This window comes from Salarias fasciatus, chromosome 4, assembly GCF_902148845.1.
Source record: "Salarias fasciatus chromosome 4, fSalaFa1.1, whole genome shotgun sequence".
Classification (NCBI taxonomy): domain Eukaryota; kingdom Metazoa; phylum Chordata; class Actinopteri; order Blenniiformes; family Blenniidae; genus Salarias; species Salarias fasciatus.
In genome coordinates, this window is record NC_043748.1 from 18176622 (window position 1) to 18200385 (window position 23764).

The 23764-nt window shown below is 44.0% G+C and overlaps 1 protein-coding gene across 1 annotated transcript in view; it reads left to right on the forward strand.

Moving 5' to 3' along the window:
• The first annotated feature begins 4263 nt into the window (after positions 1 to 4263).
• Positions 4264 to 23764, forward strand: part of pvalb6 (parvalbumin 6) — a 53513-nt gene continuing 34012 nt past the window's right edge. Inside the window, exon 1 of the mRNA XM_030090069.1 lies at positions 4264 to 4449. The gene's annotated coding sequence lies outside the window, so the exon portion shown is untranslated. The remainder of the gene's footprint in view (positions 4450 to 23764) is intronic.

Genomic DNA, 23764 nt, shown 5'->3' on the forward strand with positions numbered 1-23764 from the left:
TGTACACCCCCCCACCCCCCAAAAAAAAAACTATTTATACCTCATTCGATGGTATCTATTTATGTATTTTCTGCTCCTAAACTGTTTTTTTTTTCAGTTGTCAAAATAAGTCTCATGCTTGCGAGTCTGCACTTTAACTGCCGACGTAACCGTGCTTTTAATTCTGTCATTTACAATCTTTCTATTTCACGGTGCTGGAATAGAAAATGCTGCTCTGCCGTCCCAGTTTGTGATTACCGCTGATAAAAATGATGTGCTGCTATTTAAATCCTGCCGGGTGTATCTTCACGACTGCATAAAAATGTGAATTTAAAGATGGCAATAACAGGACATTTCTCTTTTAGAGAAGCAGATTCACTTTTTTGCTGGTTTTTGGAAAATAGTGAGCAAAAATGTACAGAGTCAGATGCCACACTAACAGCAGAAACAAAGGAACATTGCGAGCCGACAGTTTTAATTTTCATCGACGAGGCTGGATCCAGCTTCCAGAAAGATTGTTTGAGGAGGATTTTTTCACTGGTGAGATAAAAAAAAGCTTCAGCTGTGCTTCTTAACGGGATGACAATGGAAAATTAATATGAAAGATTTCACCGAAAAAGTCACGGACAACAATCTGAACTGCCAAATCAGGCTTATTAATACACATTATGAGCCGTGCGATTGGACCTGTCGATGAGTGCAGCTCTCTCCACCGCGCCGCCATCATTCTGCTCGTAAAAATTGAAATACTCTTTGAGGCTAATGAGAATGTAATGTAAATGAAACAGATCAATAATGTGTGTTTGAGAGAAAGAGAGGAAGGCAGACATGAGCTGGAAAAAGAAAGAGTCAGTCGATAACTGGACTCTTTATTAGCAGAGACAAAACTGTCCAATAAGGATACATTAAGGTAATTATAAAGCACTTGTGGATTATTCTGGGTAGAGTACAGCAGGAACAGGCCTGTTCAGTTACATTTAACCCTGTTCACATGTTTCAGGAAGGTTTCAGGTTTACAGTGCAATGCTTTGAAAACAATGTCCGTTTACATGGAAGTGGCAGAAATGCTGAAAATGATGTAGTTTTCACGTTGGGTCACCAGTAGGTGTTGTTTGAGTGTGTGTGTGTGTGTGGTTTTATTCCAAAAATGTGTAAATGAATATTCTCAAGGATGGCCAATTTGGATTTTTATGACTCTCAAGTCTTAAAGGTGCATTAAGGAGTTTGCACGTTTCATGTGAAACAACGGCCCCTGCAGGCCTTGGGCGTAACTGCAGCTCAGTGAAACACTTGTGTCTGTGCCTTGCATCCATGTACGTGCACGGAAGAGCGGAACTCCTTCCTCGCTCTTTTAGTTGCGCTCGAGTAACCTCTAAGTTTCCTTTGCCTGGTGGAGTCTGTGCTGGAGCTGTGGCAGTGCTAGAAGCTGGTCTTTTCTTACTTTCTGGAAGCTCCATCCTCAATACTGCTCAGTTGTTGCTCGCTAAGCATCTGGCGGAGTAATGGCGGACAAAACGAAAGCTAAGCGAGTCAGGCCAGCAGGAGCGAGCATTACGTCACATCCTCTCAAATTCTCCCCAAGAAATACAAATTGCCGGACCGGCACTGCAACTTTCAGGTGACAATTTAGCGCTGTTAGCAGTACTTGCAATGAATATGTCAGGGCACGTTGTACACATCATTGAATATTTGTAACATTTTTATGGTGGAAAATAAGTATTTCTAAAGTTGAAAAACTCCTTAATGCACCTTTAAACGACCAAGTCCAGGAGAAAATGGACCGGGAGTCACGACACTCTAGAGGAAAACTTTGTAGCAGCCTTCTCAATAAGTTATTTCTTTTCAATGACAATTCCTTCTTGAAAAAAATGAAAACCGCTGTACTTTCTTCATGAATCAGAGCGCGTCCTCCAGTTTCTCGCGTCTGCGTGGTGCAGGTTTGTTCGTTATATTCTGAGGCTATGTGGACACTCAAGCTTGGGACGTCAGCTCTGCAGCTCTGGGTTTGACACAAATGCAGCGGGAGCTTGCCGAAATCCTTCAAAGCTGGATCGGTGCCCGCGTCTCTTGGTTCCTCTCTCAATGTCCGTCCATTTTGCAAACACAGAGACACCGAATACACACAGACACCGGTGTGCATCACACACCCTCAGCTGTAATGCGGCCTTGCAGAGATGATTCACATGGTGTATCACATTAGAGTATGGAAAACAACACATGCAGGCGAGCCTTGGGGAGCAGCACTCTCCTCCCAACATCTCCCCCAGCTTAATTTAGGTTAAATAGAGTGACACTATCAGTAATGTCCTGAAACAGCTGAGCACAGCTTTTTCTTTTTTTTTGTTTTAATGGGAGACAAGAAGTCCCCGATTTACACTGAGCACTGGCAAGCATCCACTCTGCCGAGGTGTCCTTGAGCAAATGAGTCGTCACCTTGACAAAAATGAATCCCTGCCAGCTCGGGAGGACCTGAGCCGACCCCGACCTCTGACACTCGATACACAAAGTGAAATGCAGCACATCTGTACTGTCAGTGGTGCTTCTGCGGCCGTCACATCCTGTTAGGATTAATGAGACTCGACCTGTAATTTCCCATCAGTAACTGTTTGGAGCCCGTATCCGCGAGGCGTTTTACCACAACGTGTGCTTCCAGTGTTTCCAACCAGGGATGCATTTTGCTTGCAAACTGTCACAAAGTTGCACGCAGAACAAATCCACAGCCAGGCTGCCTGCAGTTCAACAACTCTCTCATAGCTGATGGTTCACAAAATGTGGCGGCTCGTCAGAGGCCGACACGACATCTGCTTGAAGTGACTGTCAACATTTATTGGTGTGAAAATCAGACGTATAATAAAAGAGAGAGAGAAAAAAAAAGACCACAAAGTCTATAAAGACACAAACGGCCCCAGAGATGGAAGTGACTCAGCAAAAAGCATAAACAAAATGATTTCAAAGAAACTGAAAATAGCTTCTCAGAAATGCAAAGTGACTTGAAAATACATGTAAACAAAAAGAACAGAGGGATATAAAAGCCACATTAGATGAAATATAAGGTTTAAATCAATGCAAAGACGTGCACAATGTCTCAGATATGACAACTACAAAAAAAGGCGATAAAGCCACAAAGATAAGGAACAAGTCTTTCAACAAACAACAATATAGTAATGTAATCCTGAGCACTATACAGCCCCTGCACTTTCGTTATTAGGGTAAAAGATGCACATACGGACACATGAGTGAATAACTAATGGGCCAGCTCTGTGTTTTGCTCTGCTGGGTCCTGCTCTGAGCTCTTTGTGTACATAGGTACTGTTTGCATTGTGTGACACTGGATGACAACATGTAATTATCGCCATGTGACCTCCACATGTCCGGAGTCGTGCCAGATCAGTGGATTTCCATAATATCACCATCCATTAAAGATTATTTTACTCTTCTTACTTTTTTTTTTCACCTTGCTCCTGCACCACATCTGCACTCCTCTTCCTCTTTTCTCCACATGCAACCTGTCACTACAACACCAACAGCATCCTAAAGAATCTACCCACAGTCCCTCCCCCTTTCCCCTCCAGTCCTCCAGGTCTGTTGCCTCTCTGTGTTATTGCTCCAAAGTTATTTGCAGAATTTGTACTGCAACACAGCAACACCAGATTGGATTACAGTGATTTAATGGACGGAAGGACGTTTCCGGCACTCTGGGAATTGACCGTCTCCAGGGGCAGCCAGCATGTGTTGGCTTGACATGAGTTGTACTTGTATCTTTAAAGGTGACACCTGTAATGTGTCCAGGAATCTTATACTTTCAGCTTGTTTCCCTCTGGCCAGCCGGAGGAATACGAATTGCTCTGTTACACTGTTGTCTCCCACGTCGGCTGTTTTGACTTTCCACGTCTCTTTTAGCCTACTTTTTGCGTGCCAGCCTTTTAGTGTACCATTATTCCACCTCAGTTGTTCTTGTTTATCCTCCTCTCGTCATCATTTGTAATCAATAATGAAAGCTTTTCTCTTTCTCTCTCGGCAGCAGGTGCCGTCCGTCCTCCCTGGTCCCTCCAACTTCCCTCTCCCTTCATTCCTTGCAATCCCTCCTCTTCTCAAACATCACACAGTCCCCCTCCTATCCCAATCCAGCACACACTCGCCGTCTCCCTCCCTCTCCCTTTATCTCTCCCTCCCTCCCTCTTTCTCCCCTTCATCTCACCTCCAGCAAGCCGGAGCACCCTCCTCCTCCTCCTCCTCCTCTCGGATCGCACAGCCCCGTCTGCTGTAGTTCACTTTCTCTTTCTCTCCCTCCCTTTCTCTCTCTCTCTCTCTCTCTCTCTGCTGTCTGTCATCCCTCTTTTTCTCTCTTTCTACCTTTTCCTCTCTGCCTGTCCTCCACTTCTCTTCAGCTGCTAGAAGCTTGCAGACTCTCTGCTTCCTTCAACCACTGAGAATTCAGAAGCACTCCGGACGAAGACCCTGTCACAGGAGGTAAGTGTCTGGGTGTGTGTGTGTGTGTGTGTGTGTGTGTGTGTGTGTGTGTGTGTGTTTGCCATGGTCATTCATCTGACCTGCATCAGCGGTTGCTTCAGCATGAAGAAGGAATGATGTAAAGAAAAGAAACAGATTGAGGAGGATGTGAAGACATGCAAAAAAAAAAAGGGAAAAAAAATGTTGGTTCCTCTGCAGTGAGTGGCCGAGTCTCCTGACAGGAAGGGAAAAAAAAAGACCAAAAAGTGGAAAACAGGCACACATGATGATAGTGTGTCAGCAGAGAGTGAAAGAAAAGCGAGGAAAGGCTGTACGACTGCAGCAGTCCCAGCCAACTGCAGCATCAAAGGCAGAAAGAGTCACAGAGAGTTCAAGAAGATGAAAAGATGAGCGAAAATGGAGATGATGATGATGATGATGATGATGTGGGGGAAAAAAAACCCTTCTCACATCAAACTGAAGAAAAGAAAAAGTCAGAGAAGCAGAAATGTGCATGGGGTGCTGATATCTCCCTGCTGTAGCAGCTGCATGCCTACAAACGCAGCGGCGCCTGCCTCCTCCTCTCCCGTAGAAAATCCCATTCACAAACAGGACCTGAAAACAGACGATAGCGATTGGTTCCCTGAGCGCTCTGTGTCCATGTGTGCTTTATTGTGTGTGTGTGTGTGTGTGTGTGTGTGTGAGAAAGAAGCAAGAGGAAGACGTGGAGCAGGAGGAGAACACATTACATCCCTGTGCGAGTGATGCTCTGGAGTGCAGCATGAATGAAACTGCAGGGTGTGCTGTTGTACATTAACGTTATCTGTGAAATGCTGCAGCGATGGTGGGAACTATGTAGTGGCGCTGCATGATAATTTGCAAACAGTTTTTTTTTTTCTCCACCCATTGGCACAACATTGCGTCAATGGCAGACAGATGTGGTCACAGGATGGCGAACGGGCGTCGGTTTTGCCCCATACTCTAATTCCTCCCGTCAATTGCGTCACTCTTTGAGCTTTTCCAGATCGTCGTCGCTCCTGTCGGCCACTGTCACTGCAACAATCCGCCTGCTGGTGCCAGCCTTTCCAGATTAGCAGCTGTCCAAACAGCGATGCCCTCCTCCCTCTCTGGCGCAGGCCAATTAGAAAGTGGCATTTGTGTGGGCTCCATGGAGAGCTGGCGATGTGCTGGGTGTGTGTGAGAGAGGAGATGAATGAGAACACTGGGCTGGATGAGGAGAACTTCAGGAACCTGATCCAGTATCGATATAAAAATGAGAATGACGATGAAGGTTAATGTTTAAAAGAAGGAAGTGTGATATCATTTGGGAAAATGATTTGGCATATCTGAGAAGAGTTAAGGAATGAAAGACTTTGCTTGCTGGAAAGATAAAATACACAAATGATCCAGATTCTGGGGCTCTTGAATGAGATATTTTTTGGGAAATGTAAGAGTTGCTCAGTTATGTACATTTTGACATGATTCAGAAGACAGTCAGATATAAAAAAAATCAAATGCTGAAATTGACGTTAATTAATATCAGCAGCATATTTTCAAGACAGAACAGTACATTTATCACCAGTGTGATTTCAATATTAGTATTGAAATCACACTGGAATTTAGAAATCAGTTCAGCTACATCTTTTTTAATCACTATTTGTACATTTATTGCTTTATGTTATTTTTTCAGTCAAAAGGTACACCGCAAATTATCTTCAGAGATGAGGAAATAAATGACACCTTCATAAGTGTTCTCTCTAGTTCATCAATTAAACCAATATTTGAGAACTCTGAAGTGTTAATCATTTGACTTGACCTCTTATCATTCCTTCAGAGTCTGTATCCTTCCCGTAACACATGCCCAGGAACTTTATCACCGCTTCTCCATTAGGTGTAAAGTCGGGAATGATGCATGGTGGCATATCTTCTCCTGATTTCATGGGAATTCAGTGATTTAACAAGCATGAAGCCCTCTGGAGTGTGAAATACCCAGGTGTGAAATAATGCTCCTGTGGGAAGAGACCTCGTAATGTAGCTGCCGGGTGTGTGTGTGTGTGTGTGTGTGTGTGTGTGTGTGTGTGTGTGTGTGTGTGTGTGTGTGTGTGCGAGGGAGAGGAAGAGGAGAGAGAAAGTCTAACAGAGACTGAGAATGGGTATGTCTCTGTATGATAAAGGAGACAGAAAGAGGGACAGGTCCCTGGAAGTAAAGGTGTATTAATGTGTGTGAGAGAGAAAGAGAGGGGTATGAATACTGATGTGATTTATTTAAAGAAATAAGTGCAGGATGTATCGTCCATTGTAATTTGGACAGGCACATCGGGAAACTGCAGTACCAAGTCCAAACGGGGATCCACAGAATGTGTCTTCATGTCTGTATTGACATTACGTCGCCTCATTTGCTCCTGATTAACAACGAGAGCAGCAAGTCCAGCTGAACGCTGCTCTCAGCTGGTCCTTGTGGCCTTCGAGAAACCAAAGTGGACCATAGAGCCGTTTCACCTCAGGGACCTCGATAATGTGTTCCCCCTCTGAGGCGTGAATGGGGTTAATCAATTTTCTGGATTCTCTTACCTACATTCAATGCGTTATTAGGGGGAATGAGCCAAATAGTACATGCTTCAATGGTCTGTTTGTGAAATGTGTAAGAGATGCAGATCGAGATGCAGATCGACAGACTTTTTTCAAATGAATCTGTGAAATTAACGCATATCTCACCTATCACCACAACAACATCACTATATTACATCTAGGTTCATGTTGATTAAGTTAGATCTACTGTATGCACTATGGCAGACCTCTAAACATATCAAAAAAGTTAATTTGCTGAGTTCATGGTTTGAAGTCATGACATCTGTGACCTGCTTCATGGGAATTCTTCATATTTAAGGAGATTTTCTTTGGTTCTGTATCCAAATATTAAATAATTGGCTCAAAAACGCAGAAAACATATATGACTGATATTTTCTACTGAGGCTGATTTTGCAGACTCTGCTGGACTGAATCCAGACTAACAACATGTATCTGCTGAGGTTGTGTATATTCCTGCATATTGTCAAGAGAGAGACAATCTTGCATTGCCAGTTGCTTCCTGTTCCTTTCGTCCATTGTTGTGTGACGTGGAGCAAATGGGATGGAGGGCCGAATGTGGGAGGACTGGACAGGAGAAGACAGAGTGGTAGATGTTTGTGTGGGATTGTGATTGTGGCTGAGAGAAGGAAAGAGTTGATCAATTGTGATCAGCCAGAGGGAACCAAGGTGCTTATGTGGACAACCTTCCAGGGACAAAGGCTTATGAGAGATAAATACTGGCTTTTGGTCTCTTTTTGACTTTCATCCTTGCAGTATTAATTGTCATTATCATCTATTTTCCTATATTTTGGCTTTGTGGGTTTTTTTCCCTTTGATTTTCTTCAGTTTTCTTCATTACATGCTGAATAATTTCAGGATGAACTGTGTCTGCTGAACATCTGTCTGCACCGTCACTGTGGCTTCTTTGCAACTTAAAGAGGTTGTCTTGATAATTAAAACCCCGTCCCCAGGCGTGGAACAGAGGAGCCTCAGAAAGAATTTTCATTTGTGCTGATTTTTTTTTTTTTTTTTTTTTTTTTTTTTGGAGAAGTACAATTAACCCCCCTGTTCAGGTCTCTTATTAAAAGTGATTAATTAAAACGCTGATTTCAATAAACGTGAATGTTGAACGAGGCTATAAAATGTTTTGCCTTGCATTTATGAAAGAAATGAAGCAGGGACAACCTGTCGGCAGATGGATGGATGGATGAATGGAGCATAGATTTTGTCAACCAGACACACAAAGCCAAATCCTGATTGCAAATTGAATAATTTCATGCACAAAGCGCTCGCACAGTGTAGACAACCATTTATGCAGCGCTGACCTTTGTCTTACGAAGCGATACAAATAAGCACAAACAGGAGCGCAGACATGCCAGACCGCGTAGCGACGCAGGACGGGTCGCAGATGACATGCACTTCCCCGCTTACCACCAATTACTTCTACACAGCACGGGGACACACTAACAAACGCTGCTGTTATTCTAATGAGCCCCACCAGCAGGCTGTGATGGGCAGACCGAGGCCTTGGAGCCGTCACTGGTCGCTCTTTTTTTTTTTTGTCTCTCAAGGTCAAGGACAGATGTTGTGCAAGGCGGCTGGCATCTGGAGAGAGCTTGATGGTCTCACTGATACACGGGATGATCAGTGAAGAACGTGCCTGACGCTGCCTATTTGGGGTTTATTAGTGTGTGTGTGTGTGTGTGTGTGTGCCTGCAGACACTGGTGCAGTGCTCCGTGCAGATGTTGGTGTGTGTGTGGACGGCACCGTTCCTGGAAACAAGCCACCTGCTAATAAGGAATTATGAGCATGAAGCGAACAGAATCTATCGGAGCATCAGATGTTGCGGTTTGGCTAATATTTGAATAAGTGATGGGATTGCGGCAGGACGCTGTGCTGGGCTGGAGTCTGCGAGGCTGTGTGAAGGTGTTGGACATGAATGGAATGGATATGGTGCCATGCTGTCCCGCAGCGCCTGAATACAGTAGTTGCAATATTTTAGGCATGTTCATTTGGAAGGTGGCGTGTCTTCTTGTGCCATCAGTGCTGCTCGTCATGCTTCATCCTCATGTGGTGGCCACATTTTGAACCCAAAGCACTTGCTCCCCTGGAGAAGCTCAAAGGTTATTTAAGCAATTTAAAGCTCTGAGTGTGGGGTGAGGAAGTCAGCGCTAACTTTAAACCGTCACGGAGGTCAGTGCAGATCAACAGGAGTCAGTCTTTTCCAATTAGGAAACGCACGACCTCTTAAATGAGATCATTAACAAAGAGCATAGTCAGATGGGAGAAAGAGTGAGCAAAAATTTAATTGAGAGTTTTTTTCGTATTATTTTTACTTGGTCTTTTTTTTTCAGAACAGGAAATTAATAGGACAAGAGCGTGACCTATTTTGTCAAAGTGACTTAAAGCCTTAATCTTAGGGAGCACGCACAGTGTGTATCGAGATTTCCACTTAAAGAATGGATGGTTTAAAGAAGGCCGTTGGATGGATTTAAAGAATAATACATTCATCACAACAGAGCTTATTCAGATATTCAGATTCAGTCATTCAGATTACCATTAATACAGGATACAACAGATTCAGAGATGCTAGATAAGTGTGTATATATTTTAATATAGATTGTATATATATTCATAAAATATAGATGTATTTACTAATACAATTATTTATAAGGGGTTTATATATATGTATGTTTGTATTTTGTAAATATTTTGACATGCCTTGAACAAATCAGGAATAATTAAAATTATAATCGGCTTGAACATTTCCATGCATTTCAGTGCTTTATTCTCACATATTCTGCCAAACTGCAACATAATCAGGCTTTTGTTCAACCACATGCTTAAAGGAATAATTCTACTCCTAGATGATTAAATCAGTAAAACCATAAAATACCTTTAGAGCCATTGCCAGCAGCTAGTTAACACAATTTAGCAAATCTGAAAGGAACACAAATCACAGCTGTTTTCAAATGATAGAATAAAGAGTTTAAACGGGGTCCAACACACCTGGATAAGGCTTTGTGTGTTAATATTAATGATTACAACCCAAAAACCCTGCACATAAGAATAGCCTGAATATAAAGGGTAGAAAGTGGCCCAGTATGCCACATCCTCTCTCTCTCAGGACAGAAGTGACCAACAGCCGAGCCGGCCCGAGGGCTGAAAGCCGCAGTCAAAAATAACCAAAAGGCAAAATGTGTTACAAAAACAAGAACTTGCAGATGTGGGGGGAGGGATGAAACTACACAAAGCGAGTCGACAGGGGAAACCTGAGCAAAGCGAACCGGGCAGGCCGAAGAACTGGATGTTCTGACAAACAGGCTCAGCGGGTGAGGCTCGACAGACGACGTGACTCGAGGTGAGACGCGAGTCTGAAACACACTGACAGCAAGACAAAAACCAGTCGAACAGAAACTAATCAACACAAATGATGGCACACATACACACTCGCATGGTAGAAAGGAAAGGTGTAGAATTTCACACTATTTTCTCAACGCAATATTGCTGTACTGTTTATGTAATATGTAGGGCACCTTGTGAACATCCAGTAATTGAATTAATTAATGAGTGCTAATGACTGGAAAAAAGAAAACTACACCAAACATAAAGGAAAATATAAGTTCGAATGTCTAAATGGAATATCAGACTTCTGCAGAGCCCGTCACTGGCTTTGTTAAATTGAAAAGTTAAACTTCATCCCATTGCCTCTCAGCAGTTTTAAACAGCGAGTGAAGTTATACTCAGACCTCGGGGTGAACCCACATTTTGTTCAGCACTTTCTCGGCCAGGTACAGTTGCTTCTTTCACAGTTAGTGAGTTTGATCATACGAGGCAGGCTCTGACTGTCTCTTCAGTGCATGTTCTGTTTGTCCCACTTCGTGTCATTAGGAACACCCTGAGCTTTATTTTGGAAATTTATTCCGAATATTTCGGAAAATCAGTGGAAAAAGAAGCAGAGAATCCCACTCTGTTCCTGTTTCTGTGTACCGTGGGTACAAGCACATCCATTCTTGATGTGCTTCTTCTTGTTCTGTTTATATCCAAAGTCGGATTATTCAAAGAGAGTGAAGAGTTCTCGCCTCTCTCGGCAGCAGACGAGAACGAGCGGGAGCAAGAAAGCCGTGAAAACCCGGCGCTCTTTCTGCTGAAGCACATATCCAGAAACACTTTGCATGTGCTCTAATGTGAAGCAAAGAACCGCCGTGTTGGTTGGATAGGGACTGACAGGGCTGGAGCCTGCGCAGGCAGCAGTCGTTGTGGAGAATATCCATCAATCCCCTTTGAATGTCACATCCCAGGTCACATTCTGCCCCCCAGGAACCAAGGCAAGGCTGGCAAAGTTTTCCTTCCATCTATCAATCCCGCTTTCCTATGGTGCTCCCCTTTCATCTGACCTTCATTTCCAATTCCCTGACTCTGCGTTTCATTTAATCCGGGATGCTGTACCATCGCCTGCTTTACTGCTCCGAGCCATACTGAAACATCCTCAAGAGAAAATTAGATCACAGCCCCGATTCACTCGAGCCCGTGCCTGATTGGGATGTAAAATAACTTTTACATCAAACACAATGAATGCACAAGTGTCAGCATTGCACTCCGGTAACAGGGTGAACCGTTTTCTGAATAAAAAAAGTTGACGTCACACCAGTGATTTTATCTACAATTTTCTGCCACCTGCACTACCCACGATACAGTCGAGGAAAATTTAGCTCCAAGCACAGATGAGGAGCCTTTGCAGAGGCGTGGCCACATCTCTCTAAACTCCATGGTGTTTTCTTTTAATCTTCCAAGTTGTTGTCTTTCGCCTCCAGTGAGTCACTTCACAGGGAGCCATTTATCTGATTTACCAGATTTTATGCAAATCTCTCTGTAGCCACAAAGGGCTTCATACAGATTATGTTTGTATTAATTTATTTATGTATTTTTTTTTTTATAAATGCAGCTTGAAGCACGGCGTCTGCTCCCACGTTTGAGGACTGTAGGAGGAAACCGGAGCACCTGAAGAAAAACCCACATGTACACAGGGTGAACATGCAAACTCACACACATTTAAACACTTGAACCAGGATGATTAACGCTACACCACCATGCATCTGCTTTCTTCCGAGTGTTCCTCAGTATTATTAGAAGAGTTAATCATTGCTATGCTGGATTTATTTGGTCTCTGAATCTGAAATTAAATCCCTATTTAGCACAAGTATCCCAATCTAAAAACAGAGCTGTCAAATAGTCTGTTTATATGGATTTATTAAATGCCTGAAATTCTGATTAATGTGAATTACAGCACAGACAATAATTTGAACGAGACTGAACTTGTGTAATATATTGCCCTGAGCTTGTTTTTCAAGGGTATGCAAGTCACGGCGCACAATGCGATCCCCGGTAAACAACCAGATGGATTTAAACGGGCTTTAAACACAAATATCTTTATCCTGTGATCTGACCAAGCCGAATAAACAAAGATCCAGCGACAGATGCAGCTCTCCGTGACAGTGCTATCACCATAATGCACTCCTCGATGATAGTCATTCACTTCAGTGTCACACACTCAGCCTGGTGACAACAGGCTGAGGGCTGAATTAGCGTCGGTAATTGAGGTATTAGGATGAAGAGAGACGCTGATTTGATGAGGCCATTTTCAGTCTCATAATGCATCGGTATGGAACAGAAACACTTGCAGCTCACTTCCGTCAGTGGGTGTGTGTGTGTGTGTGTGTTTCAGTGCAAGATTTTGGAGCAACGGTGTTATCTTGTCAGTGTATTCACAGCTCTCTCTCTCTGTGCATCTCTATTTACTTCTTCCTCCCTGCAGCCGGGACCTCAGTTGCACTGTTTTAGTGCTTTGTGTTTATGAATGACGGCCCTTTTTCTTCCCCTCCTGTGTGTAGATGTGCATATTAAGTTCTAAAATCCCTGCCTTCTTCACGTTTTATGTCCAGCTCACTGTGTGTCACTTAATGAAAAAAGGCCCCAGAAAACTGGCCTGAGGTCAGCCCAAAGCACTTGAGTGTAGATCAAGTGTTGGAATGAACATGAGCGACTCCAGGGGGGAGAGTTATGAGCGGAGTGTGTGTGTGTGTGTGTGTGTGTGTCTTTGTGCCTGACCAGTCGAGGATGTGCAAGCACCGCTGGAACAGTTTGGAGTTTTCTGCTGCAAGGTCAGTGGAGCTCTCGCAGCCCGTCTCCGCCTTCCTGGCAGCACTGCAGGAGCGGCTGTCAGTGACGGGGGGGGGGGGGGGGGGCATCAGCTGCTGACCAGGCATCACTGTGAGGGGCAGGGATGTGGGGCAACGTCCACATACTGGCACAAATTGGCAATGCCTGCGCACGCTCATCCGCGCAGATAAGAATTGCTCGCTCGTGCAGGCACAGATTCGAACTCTCGGACGCGCACCACGCCACCAGCGCTCGCCAGTTTAAGTAGCTGCGCGTGGATGGCCGTGCCGCCGTCTCTCTCTTCCCTACCGTTAATCACATCATTATCCAAGTGTGAGCGTAGACGGTGAATCTATATTTAGACAATCCCCCCCCAAAAAAAAATAAAGCATCAACAAACTCGAACCCAGTGCAGAGAAGTCGTGTGTCGTTATACAAACCATTTGTGTAATGATGCACAAAATTAGACGGATGAGCAACACTCTGCTCCATGAATCCCAAATTTCTAATAGCAGAAACCCTACAAACTATAATTATGGTGTTATTATGATATAATGTGGATGGCAGTGCGGTACCTTCTCCTATGTGTTTGTGTTTCACTTTGCTGACTCAAGGTCAAATTCCTACTTTAGGAAAAGACGAATCAGTGGCCACAGCGGCTGAATGCCCCGAGACACCCGCCTTTATGTCCAATGAATTTAACCAGTCGTCAAACTGTGGCTTTAACAACCCTTCCCCTCCTTGTTCCCCACCCCCATCCCCTGTCTCCTCTTTGCTCTCACATCACAGACATGGGCCAGAATACAAATTGTGTTTCCCTTTTTTTTTTTTTTTGTTTTTTTTGTTTTTTAACTTGGGATGTCTATAATGCTCTGGGCCAGAGGAAATTGGGAGGCGGGGGAGTGGATATGTGTCCCACAAAAAGAAAAGAATGGTGACAATAGGGTGGTAAAGCTGCTGTACAGACAAAAAGACGAGGACAAAGAGAGAAGAGGAGTAGAAATAGAGACACACTAAGGTGGTGTAGCGAGGGGTGCATGATGCATTCACTGGTAGTGACAAATAACCAGAAAAAAAAAGCCAAAGACAAAAGGTAAATTGCAGATAAGAATGCTATATGAGCAAGGTCTTCCATAATAAATGGGCTGCTAGACAGTCCTCAAAGATTCATTGTGTGCACTAACAACAGCGATACTCAGTCATTCCTGAGACGGGCTGAAAGCTGCGTAGCTCCATCGTATTTGGCGCTGCAATGAAGTTTTTCAAGGATAACGCTTGCATATTGTTGCGTACATAAGTAAATATGACTGGATGTAAGCTGTGGCTCAGAAATGCGAAAGGTCACTGTCAGCTCCAAATACCAGGAGCAGTACAGGTCCAGCTGGCGGAGGAGGGAAAAGCAAGAATGTGTGAAGATATGCAGGAGCACAATGTAGCGCAGAGTTTACCTACAAATTATTCATAAGAATAGCTGATCAGCTGCCATTCCAGCACCCAGCTTTCAACAGTTACCCTATTTCCCTGCTCAGTCTTTCTGCAATTATCTTTTTACTCTCATGTTACATAACTCCAGTCTCTAACTGGCCTTATTTCAGCTTCTTTTCCCCCCAAATGTGTCAAATTCATAAGTGGAATTAGAGTCGCATTACTTCCGTGCATTCAACCCATCCTATTCAGTTTTTCGGTTTTGCCTGTACGGTGTTGTTGTACATCGAAAGGAGTGGGCTGTTTTTTTCTTGTCAGTGTGAGGAGAGCTTTTGCTCAGCTCTGTTTTTGGTCGGACAATTATGGAAAAGTTCATTATAAATGTGGGGCGGCTGCCACCGAAGCCCAGGAAGGACCTCAGCGAAGGGAGGTCAAGTGACTGCTTCCGCCTGGTCACTATTTGGATTTTGGTTGGGTCTCAGATGAGGTGAGGTCGTGCTCTGAAACGATGAACCCAACAGGACTGGCACTTTTTGAACCTGGAGATGAGCTTCTTCCATCCAGGTTCTAAAATCCCACATAACACATTGGTTTATTAAATTTAAACTAGAGATATATCACTGGTTATTTTCTGTAAACAATTCACGATGTGTGAGTGGTGATTTTCCTTCCTATCCCTGCTGTAAAATATCAGACAACTTGGGGAAGTTCCTCATCTTCAAATAAAGAGGACTGCTCACTTGTAACATGATGAAGTGTGTGTGCGCTGTGTGTAAATGTCATCCCTGCTGTGCTGTTAGTGCTCCAGGACAGCGAGGCGGCACTACAACCCACTGAGTGGCAAAACTCAGTTTTTCTGCCTGAGCGAGCATCTGTCTGTAGTGCCTCTGAGCAAGACGCTGAAGGCGACTGTTCCCTGTCATCAAGGACGGGACCTGTGACATACTGACCAAGGCGTGGGTGAAGCGAGCCGTGAGTCTTAACAAGGCAAGGTTGTCCGGTGCTCCTTGCAGACACACTGCACTGAGTCAGAGGTCCCGGCCCATCAGCCCTCATTACGATCATCAGAAAGGAGACGGACGCCACTCAGCCCAGCTGTCTTTCTGGGCGGAAAGGCAACTCTTAAGCTGCCCTTTGCGTTTGTTCCTCTTCAACATGTGAGAAAAACAGAATAACGGATGACGAGGAGGATCAACATCACACGTGCAGCCTGGAAATTGGTTTGCCTGTTTTAGTAACACACGACTCCATCCGACCCCTTTAACGTACAGACAATGCATTTCCCAGACAACATGGACTGCATCTCTTTAAAGCAGCTGAAGAAGAAGAAGGAAAAAAAAAAAAGCGAGACGCCCTTACATCACACTGCTGTGAGCCAGCCGAGCGTGACGAGGACTGCAGTATTTTCAGCTGGGGAGACACAGACGCTCAACAGTTATGGGACAATATCAGAACACAGAGAAGTCATCAAGCCTTTTCTGACGTTGGCATAATCATCAGTGAAATGTAAAGATGATTAAGGATTTTTTTCACTTTACGATTTCAAATGGTAAAAATTGTTAATATCTAACAGTCAAGCAAGTGATCAGATAGAGGCATGAAACAACAGTTTGTGTTTTTGTAAGCTTTTTCATCTCTTGCATTTAGTGAACCACGCATCAGTCGCTCCACCGAAGTCGATGTTCAAGTTTTGATATCACTCCGGTGCACGGCTGCTCCTGGAGTACATGTATGATTGTGTGGATGACAGCTTTTTTTTTTTTTGGTGTTTGTGTGTTTTGTCAGCATTCTCACCTTCAGGCTCAATATCTTGCAGTACTTAAGAGAAAAAAAAAAACCCCAAAGAGAACAAGACACTGAAAAGGATGAGGCCGCGCCGTAAAGTGACAGAACAAATCCTCCTGATTGACGCGCAGCCTTCAGGATGGTGACACTGATCGCACAAAACTCTTTAAAACAGAGATTTCTCAGCCACAGTCAAGGTCTTTCAGGTATTTTGTGCTAAGTTGGAAGAGTGAACTACGATCAGTGTTTATGTTATATTCTCAAACTAAATGTAAATGATTCAGAAGTACCAAATGTTGTAGTTATTTTTAAATGGGAACCTTCAAACCAGTCAGAGAAGGAAAAAAAACACTAATTTACTTGATCTTTCATGCATAACGTAAGTTAACTGTAAGCTAATATCTGTGTATGAATCCTTCAGAAGCTTCAGTGTTGTGAGCATTTAGCGAGTGGCTGACTGCTACTGTTAATCCTCAGACAGGCTGAGGTGCAGCACTGAACTTTTTATATTTAACATTGAAATTCTCTGTAATTCTGAAGGCAGATTGTCAGTGGCATTTATGGTTGCGTTGGCAGCCGTGATGAGGGCCTCCCTAATATGCCTTAGTTCCTGAGCTGAAGTCTGTTTCTAATGTTATTGCTTGGAAAAAAAAAGAGTTCTTAACCTTGTCAGCAGCTTGACGCTGAGTCTGCCCTGAGCCCATTATCTGCTTTCGCTATAGACGAGTCCACCTCAGTATCATTCAAACCACTCCTCATTCCACAGACGAAGATGCCAGAGGAAGTTTGTGCTCCAGCTGAAAGCGGACCGTCCTCTGCAATGGCGAGCGCCCCATAAACGCACGAGGCCGCCCGCAGGGGCCGACGCTATTGTTTATTTGAGACCGAGACTGGATAAATGAGACATTTAATTTCTTGTGCCAACACTGGTTTGCAGACATACGCTGCCTTTCGGAACCTTTAATCTGCGCCGCCTGATTTGAATTATTAACAGTGCGGTTCATTTTCTGATAAATGCAGACAACGCACAAATCCGTCCCTCAAGCCAGTCTCACACAAACTATCAATGGAAAAGTAGTTAATTCAGAAATTGTCCCCAGCAGCTGCGTGCGTTTCACTGATTGCTGTTATTAAAGATAACTTCCATTCAAAAACTTTCACCCAGATACAGCCACTCTTCTGTTCTCCGACAAGTTATTATGGCCGTTTTTACACCTCATTGAGCCTCCAGGCAAAATTATGACGGCGCCATATTGATGTTGTTGTCTATTTAATCAGCTAGATGAATTAATTCATTTGGAATTGGAAGAAAAGAGACGGGGGGAGGGGGATGGCGAGGTTTAGAGTAATGGCTTGGCACGGGACCCGGGGAATGTGGAGACGGCATCGGAGACACATTTGTCACAGGGCCCTGAGAAGGGATTGGACCATGCCATGCTTGTTTTTGTGCGCACTCTTACGGATCCATTTTTGTTTTTTTTTTCTGCCACTATGTATGCTGGCTACTCGCTCGTAATGCGTGTTTTTACAAGTCAATTGTTTTGCCCACTGAGTGAGACTGGCGGGACATGACAGACGCTTTTTCTGGAAAGAGAGGAGAGAAAATAAAGGAAGTGTTGGGCAGAAACACAGGTGCAATGATGGGGCTGCACACAACGTGTGTGTGTGTGTGAGTGTGTGGGTGAGTGTGTGCGTCACACCAGGTCCTCATGTGGTCATCATTCAGTGCAGCACACCTGGAGTTTAAGAGCCCATCAGCTGTGGCCAAATGATCCAGCCAGCAGGGAGGAGGGGTGGAGGAGTGGAGGAAGAAAGAATGAAATAAAGGGAGTGTTACAGAATTAGGAGTGAGAGAAAAGACGGGATGCAAAACGTGCAAAGAGGAAATGATGATGGGACTGCTTAAGGTTTGTGTCGCCAGTGAGAATGAAAGCGTAAAATTAATGGAGGGCAAGTTGGAGAGTGAGGGAAAGGACGGCCAAATGAGAAGGAGTAGATGGACGGAGAGGCAGGAAGACAGATGAGGGTGTTAATTCGGGTTGCAGGGACACATTGTTTCTGCAGCTTCAAGAGGATGGAACGCAGCCACAGAGGCAAATGAGGGAAATGAAATTTTGCCCCTCCAAAATAACAAGAATGGAAGAGAGGATTATGTCAAATTGTGAACGACAAACACAGGAAGTGTGAAATGGACAGAGCAGGAGGGAAAGCCTCGGAGGATTTCTGCTTTTAGCTGTGTGGCTCCAGTCCCGCTGCATGACGTCAAAGAGCCACTCTAAAGGTGTTCTGACATAACTCGGGCATTAAAAAGATAAAAGTTAAATTAAAACACAACCGCTCCATCCCTCCCCTGAAAACTCACTCTGAAAAAACACCCTGAATAGCTGGCAGACACAGACTGTGGTTATTTTTATTAATCTTCAGGCGAGAAGAATTTCTTCAAGTTGAGTTTTTCAGTTGTGTTTGAAGAACATTTCCCCTTTATTCAAGTTACACTAAAAAATGTTCCCTACTTTATTGCTAGAGGCTTGTTTGTTCAAGTGTGACCATTTTGATTTACCACCCTCAAATCAGGGATGTCAAACATAAAGCTTGTGGGTCAAAACTGTCCCTCATGAGGCTCCAATCCGGCCCACTGAACCACTAAGCAAAGTGTCAGTATTTCAAAGAAAACAGATTAAATTTAAACTTTCCTCTCTCTGTTTTTAAAGTTATTGCTGTATGATTGGATTATATGTATCCCTGAGCTAAAATGTGTTTGCTCTAAGCGGCGCTGCAGTTTGCGCTCTGTTCTTCGTCATTGATTATCCATCAGTCTGTATACTGACATCTGGGGCTATTTGTTAGATGTGAAGTTGAATGAAGATCCACATTTCAGATGGAAAACTGAATTCAAGAGTGAAGATTTGAGTTCTGAGTGTTTGTCACTGTGTCACTGGGTCACAAACATAAGTTTGAATGTTCTGTGGGCTCAACATGAAGTGGGTCAGAAGCTCAGGATTGTCGATCAGTGCTCAGGGTTCGGCGTTGTGTTGAGATCGCGTGGTTCACCCGCGGACAGGTCAGCCCTCATACTGGTAATCCTCAGAGACACACAAGCACATTCACACCCACAGGCGTTTTGGAGTCGCCACACAACCAAGCTGAAGACCCTTCAGATTGCAGAAGGACACTGCGGTACCTGAAGAAAGAACGAACAGACATTTCATGCAGTTTTATCATTTTGACGTAAGAGCGCCAACCGCTGCGCCTCCATGTGTTTCCGTATGCTTTGTGAAGTTGTGCTCATGAAAATAAACAGATTTACAGACCTGATAATGAAATCCTTGAGCTGCTCAACAGGTTTGGGCACTTGCGTGGCTGTCCTCAAGTATTTGAGTTTTTGGTGAAATGTGCTTGATGTGAAACCGTTCGGAAGCTGCTTGAGATGCAGAGAGACGCCTGCCCATCGAGGCGCGGCGTATGATCTTATCTCGGCTGAATAGACGACGGCGCACTGATGAAATGAGAGAAATGAGGAAATCATCTCAGACCTTGACACGACTGACAGCTGCCAGTCCTCCAGCTGGGAGGGAGGGAAACAGAGAGAGAGAGAGAGAGAGAGAGAAAGAGAGAGAGTTTCCCAACTGTTTCCCAAGGAGAGACACCTGCAGAGGAACCAGGATTTAGGCGAACAACAGACGTTACCTTGAGGATTGAAAGAAAAGTGAGAAAGTGACGTGAAGGGGAACAATAGAAATATAAAGTCAAAGTGATGGAAGGGAAAAGAAAAGGCTTTTTTTTAACTCTTCGTTTTGATGTTTAGAGTTATCACTAATTCACAATTTGGTTGTTGCACATAGGCAGCAACATTATACACTTGTAGAAGACAGTGTTGTTTGCCACTTCACACACTGTATTTCTGTATTTACAGGTCAATAAACGTAGTAAATGGATATAATTAGGTAGCGGTAAATAATTCATGAGAGGTGGAATAGCAGAGGACGACAGCATGGATAGCATACTGTTGTCCTCTACTTCAATTTCTTCAAGTGCTGAGTGAGAAGTTTCACTAATAAATTGAACCTCAGTCAAAGAGAAATAACCACACTGGATAAGAATAATAAATTCTTCACCAAAACCTCCTGACACTCCATCCATCAGCTGGTGAGGAGTTTCAATCTGGACTAGAAAGTGATGGATGAACTTACACGACCACTGAGAGCGAAAAGAACGGGAGATAATTTAAAAGGTCCAGAAAGGTTATGCCCCATTATTGGCTTCATTAAACTGTCGGCACTGCAGTTGAATAATTTAATTCCTGTTCAGCCGCCGCTTTGTTTATGTTTTCTCTTTCACGTCAACCTTTCCAACTTCTGTTCTCCGCTTCATTCATACGCCGTCCCTCCCTCGCCGCCCTGCTCCCCCATCACACGCCGTTCCTAATTACTCCCCCTGTCTGTCTCTTTGTCGCCCTCCCTCTCGCCCGCCGCCCTCCCCCTCCTCACCTGCCTCATCTGTCACCTCTGATTGGAAGTCAGGAGTGCTTATTGGCAGGCCCGGTTGAGGAGTTACTCCAGCCCCGGTCTCAGTGGGGGTGTGTGTGACGTGACTCAAGGCAGGAAGAAGGAGCGAAAGAAGTGTGTGTGTGTGTGTGTGTGTGTGTGTGTGTGTGTGTGTGTGTGTGTGTGTGTGTGTGTGTGTGTGTGTGTGTGTGAACTTATGCGTGCATCTGGCGGCTTCTGTTCGTCTTCGGGAGTGTGCAGGGAGGACGGGCAAACTGCTCTTGAACAAAGGAACCAATGATAAACTAAAGCTCAGACGGGGGATCAGAGGGAATCTGGAACTGCAGCGCAGACCTCGCCTTCCTCCTCTGACTCCCGTCGCTCGGCATGCTGCTCCGTCCCTCCTTCACTTATCATCTTATCTGCTCTGTATTCACTCTGTCTCCGTTTGTCCTGCTGCATGGCAGAAGTGAGGAGCTCGGAACACACACACACACACACACACACACACACACACACACACACACACACACACACACACACAGAGGAAGAAAGTGTGACATGCAGAGGTGTAAGTTTTGATCCAGGGTGCTGAGCACGACTCCCCTGGGTGTTGAGGCTACCCTTGAGAGAGAACAACAAAGGTCAAAGTATTGATCATCATTCATCCTCAGGAGCTCTGTGAGTGAATACTTTTTCCTTTTTCTTATACACACACACACACACACACACACACCTCTTGTCTCTCTCTCTCTCTCTCTCTCTCTCTCTCTCTCCAGGCTAAACGATAATGAACCAACACTCTCCATATCACATTCACACGCGATTAAAGCACCAACAAATCCAACTCAGTCACACGTGCTCACATATACGCGCGCTCAACCATGCGCACTGAAACATTATTATTTACTCCGTTCTTATCCACCAAACATATATAATTAACATGATGCAGTGTGTCCCCAAGGCAGAAAAACAGGTCAGAGAAGGAATGTAACCACTGGACTGTCACGTTGTGTTTGTTTTACATCGACGTGCTCCCAGGGTTCACATCTGCGCTTCAGCAGGTGAGGAAGGATACTGTAAACGAACGAGGGGGGTACATCGTCCTCATCATGCGAACTCAAAGAGATAAAAACAACAGGCAAGAGAGAGGAGAGAGTGTGTTTGTTCTGGGGAATGAACAAGCCAAAGGGGCGAAAAGCCAGAAGCAGACAAAGCTGCATGTGCGTGAGGCCGTTTGATCCAAAGCAAACTCGCACGAGAGAAAGAGACTAAAAAAGAAATTGAATCCTGAGGCTCCTGGATGCTGTTTTTCGACACAAAAACTCTGTGACAAAACACATCCAACGCTTCCCTTCTTGGAAATTCAATTAAGTTAGATAAGGACTCACATTTAAAAGCATACTTCATTGAATTAACTTTTCAAGTATACATTGTCCAACGGGCACAAAGGGGATTTTTTTTTTAAAACTTTCCATTAGCAGTATTACATTAGTAAAACATAACCACTTCGTATGCTTACATGCATTAGAGCAAGTGCAATTAGGATTTAGCTTAATGTTTGACATCAACACACCAGTCAGACGATACACTAAAAGGATGGCACACACACGTGTTTCTGGCCTCTTTATTAAACTTTTACAAGACATTTACACAATGAATAGTGAGACGAAGTAATTCCTGGAAGATTTATGAATCCTTTTCTCAGAGAAGTGTGTTCAAAGGCTTTGAAGACACCTCACCTAAACAGCTCTATTATAACTCCTCCACATGCTATCTGCTCTGTAAAACGCATTGCAGCTGCATCCTTTTCATCCCAGGAACTAAAATGGAACTGGTGTTTACTTTCGCAGGGCATATAATTCTTCACACTGCAACATTTCTGTTTCAGAATTTGATAAAAAGATGGCAGAAGAGAAAGTTGTGCGTTGTCTTCTTGACTTCATGCAGGGCCAGTGGTGCAGCGTTCAGCCGACTGGATGCTCTTCTGTCTAATCAGATCATACTGGGGCTGTAGGTGTGCACTTAATAAGTCTAACGAGTCACGCCACCATGGGACGTTAACACGGGGTGGATCGATGCACACGAGAAGCCAGTGCATTAACTCGGCTTAATTGCAGTGTCCCTCTGGTGTCAAACCCTCCTCCTACCCCTGTGACATACAAAGAGCCAACACACGCATGGGTGATATACATACACTAAGCTTTAATCGATGCAAGACTTTACTGGATTGATTTTAAAAGCTTTTGAAAAGTCCTGGATAAAACCAGTTTCTCTCTCTCTCGCTCTCTTTTTTTTTTTTTTTCAAATTTGATTGGAAGATGTTCTCAGATTTTCTCAGGACAGTTTTAAATTTGACTTTATAAACACGCAGAGTATTCCGATCAGACAGCTTCCGGTCCAGGGCTTGGTTCATACAGATAGCTCACTGGAGAGCCAAGTACTTCTGTGAAGAACCGAATGAAAATAAAAATTTCTTCAGTTCTTATCATGGTTCATTTGCTCTTTTGATTTTTTTCTTTTTGTACAACACTGAAAAAACCCAGAATGACGATACTTTACATAAATGAAACGTGTTAAATAAGACACAAACATGATTATGGCAAAGCAGAAATAAATAAAACCCTGGAACAGATTATATATACTCCATGTTTGTTTCCTAATCTCGGTTTGACAAGCAAAATGTAACTTCATACACCTCTGACTAAAGCTTCAAGGGCTCTTCACTATCAGTATTATGGTCTTTGCTGTTTCTGTGTATATTTTATCTGAACTGGTGAAAATGTTTTGCAGCCTTTTTCTATCCAACAAGTCTTGATTTTACAATCGATTCCAGATCCCAGCTGTAATTACTGTATTACAGCGGGTATTTTGAGGTGAAAATACCACATGGCATGCCAGGTATGTCCTTGAC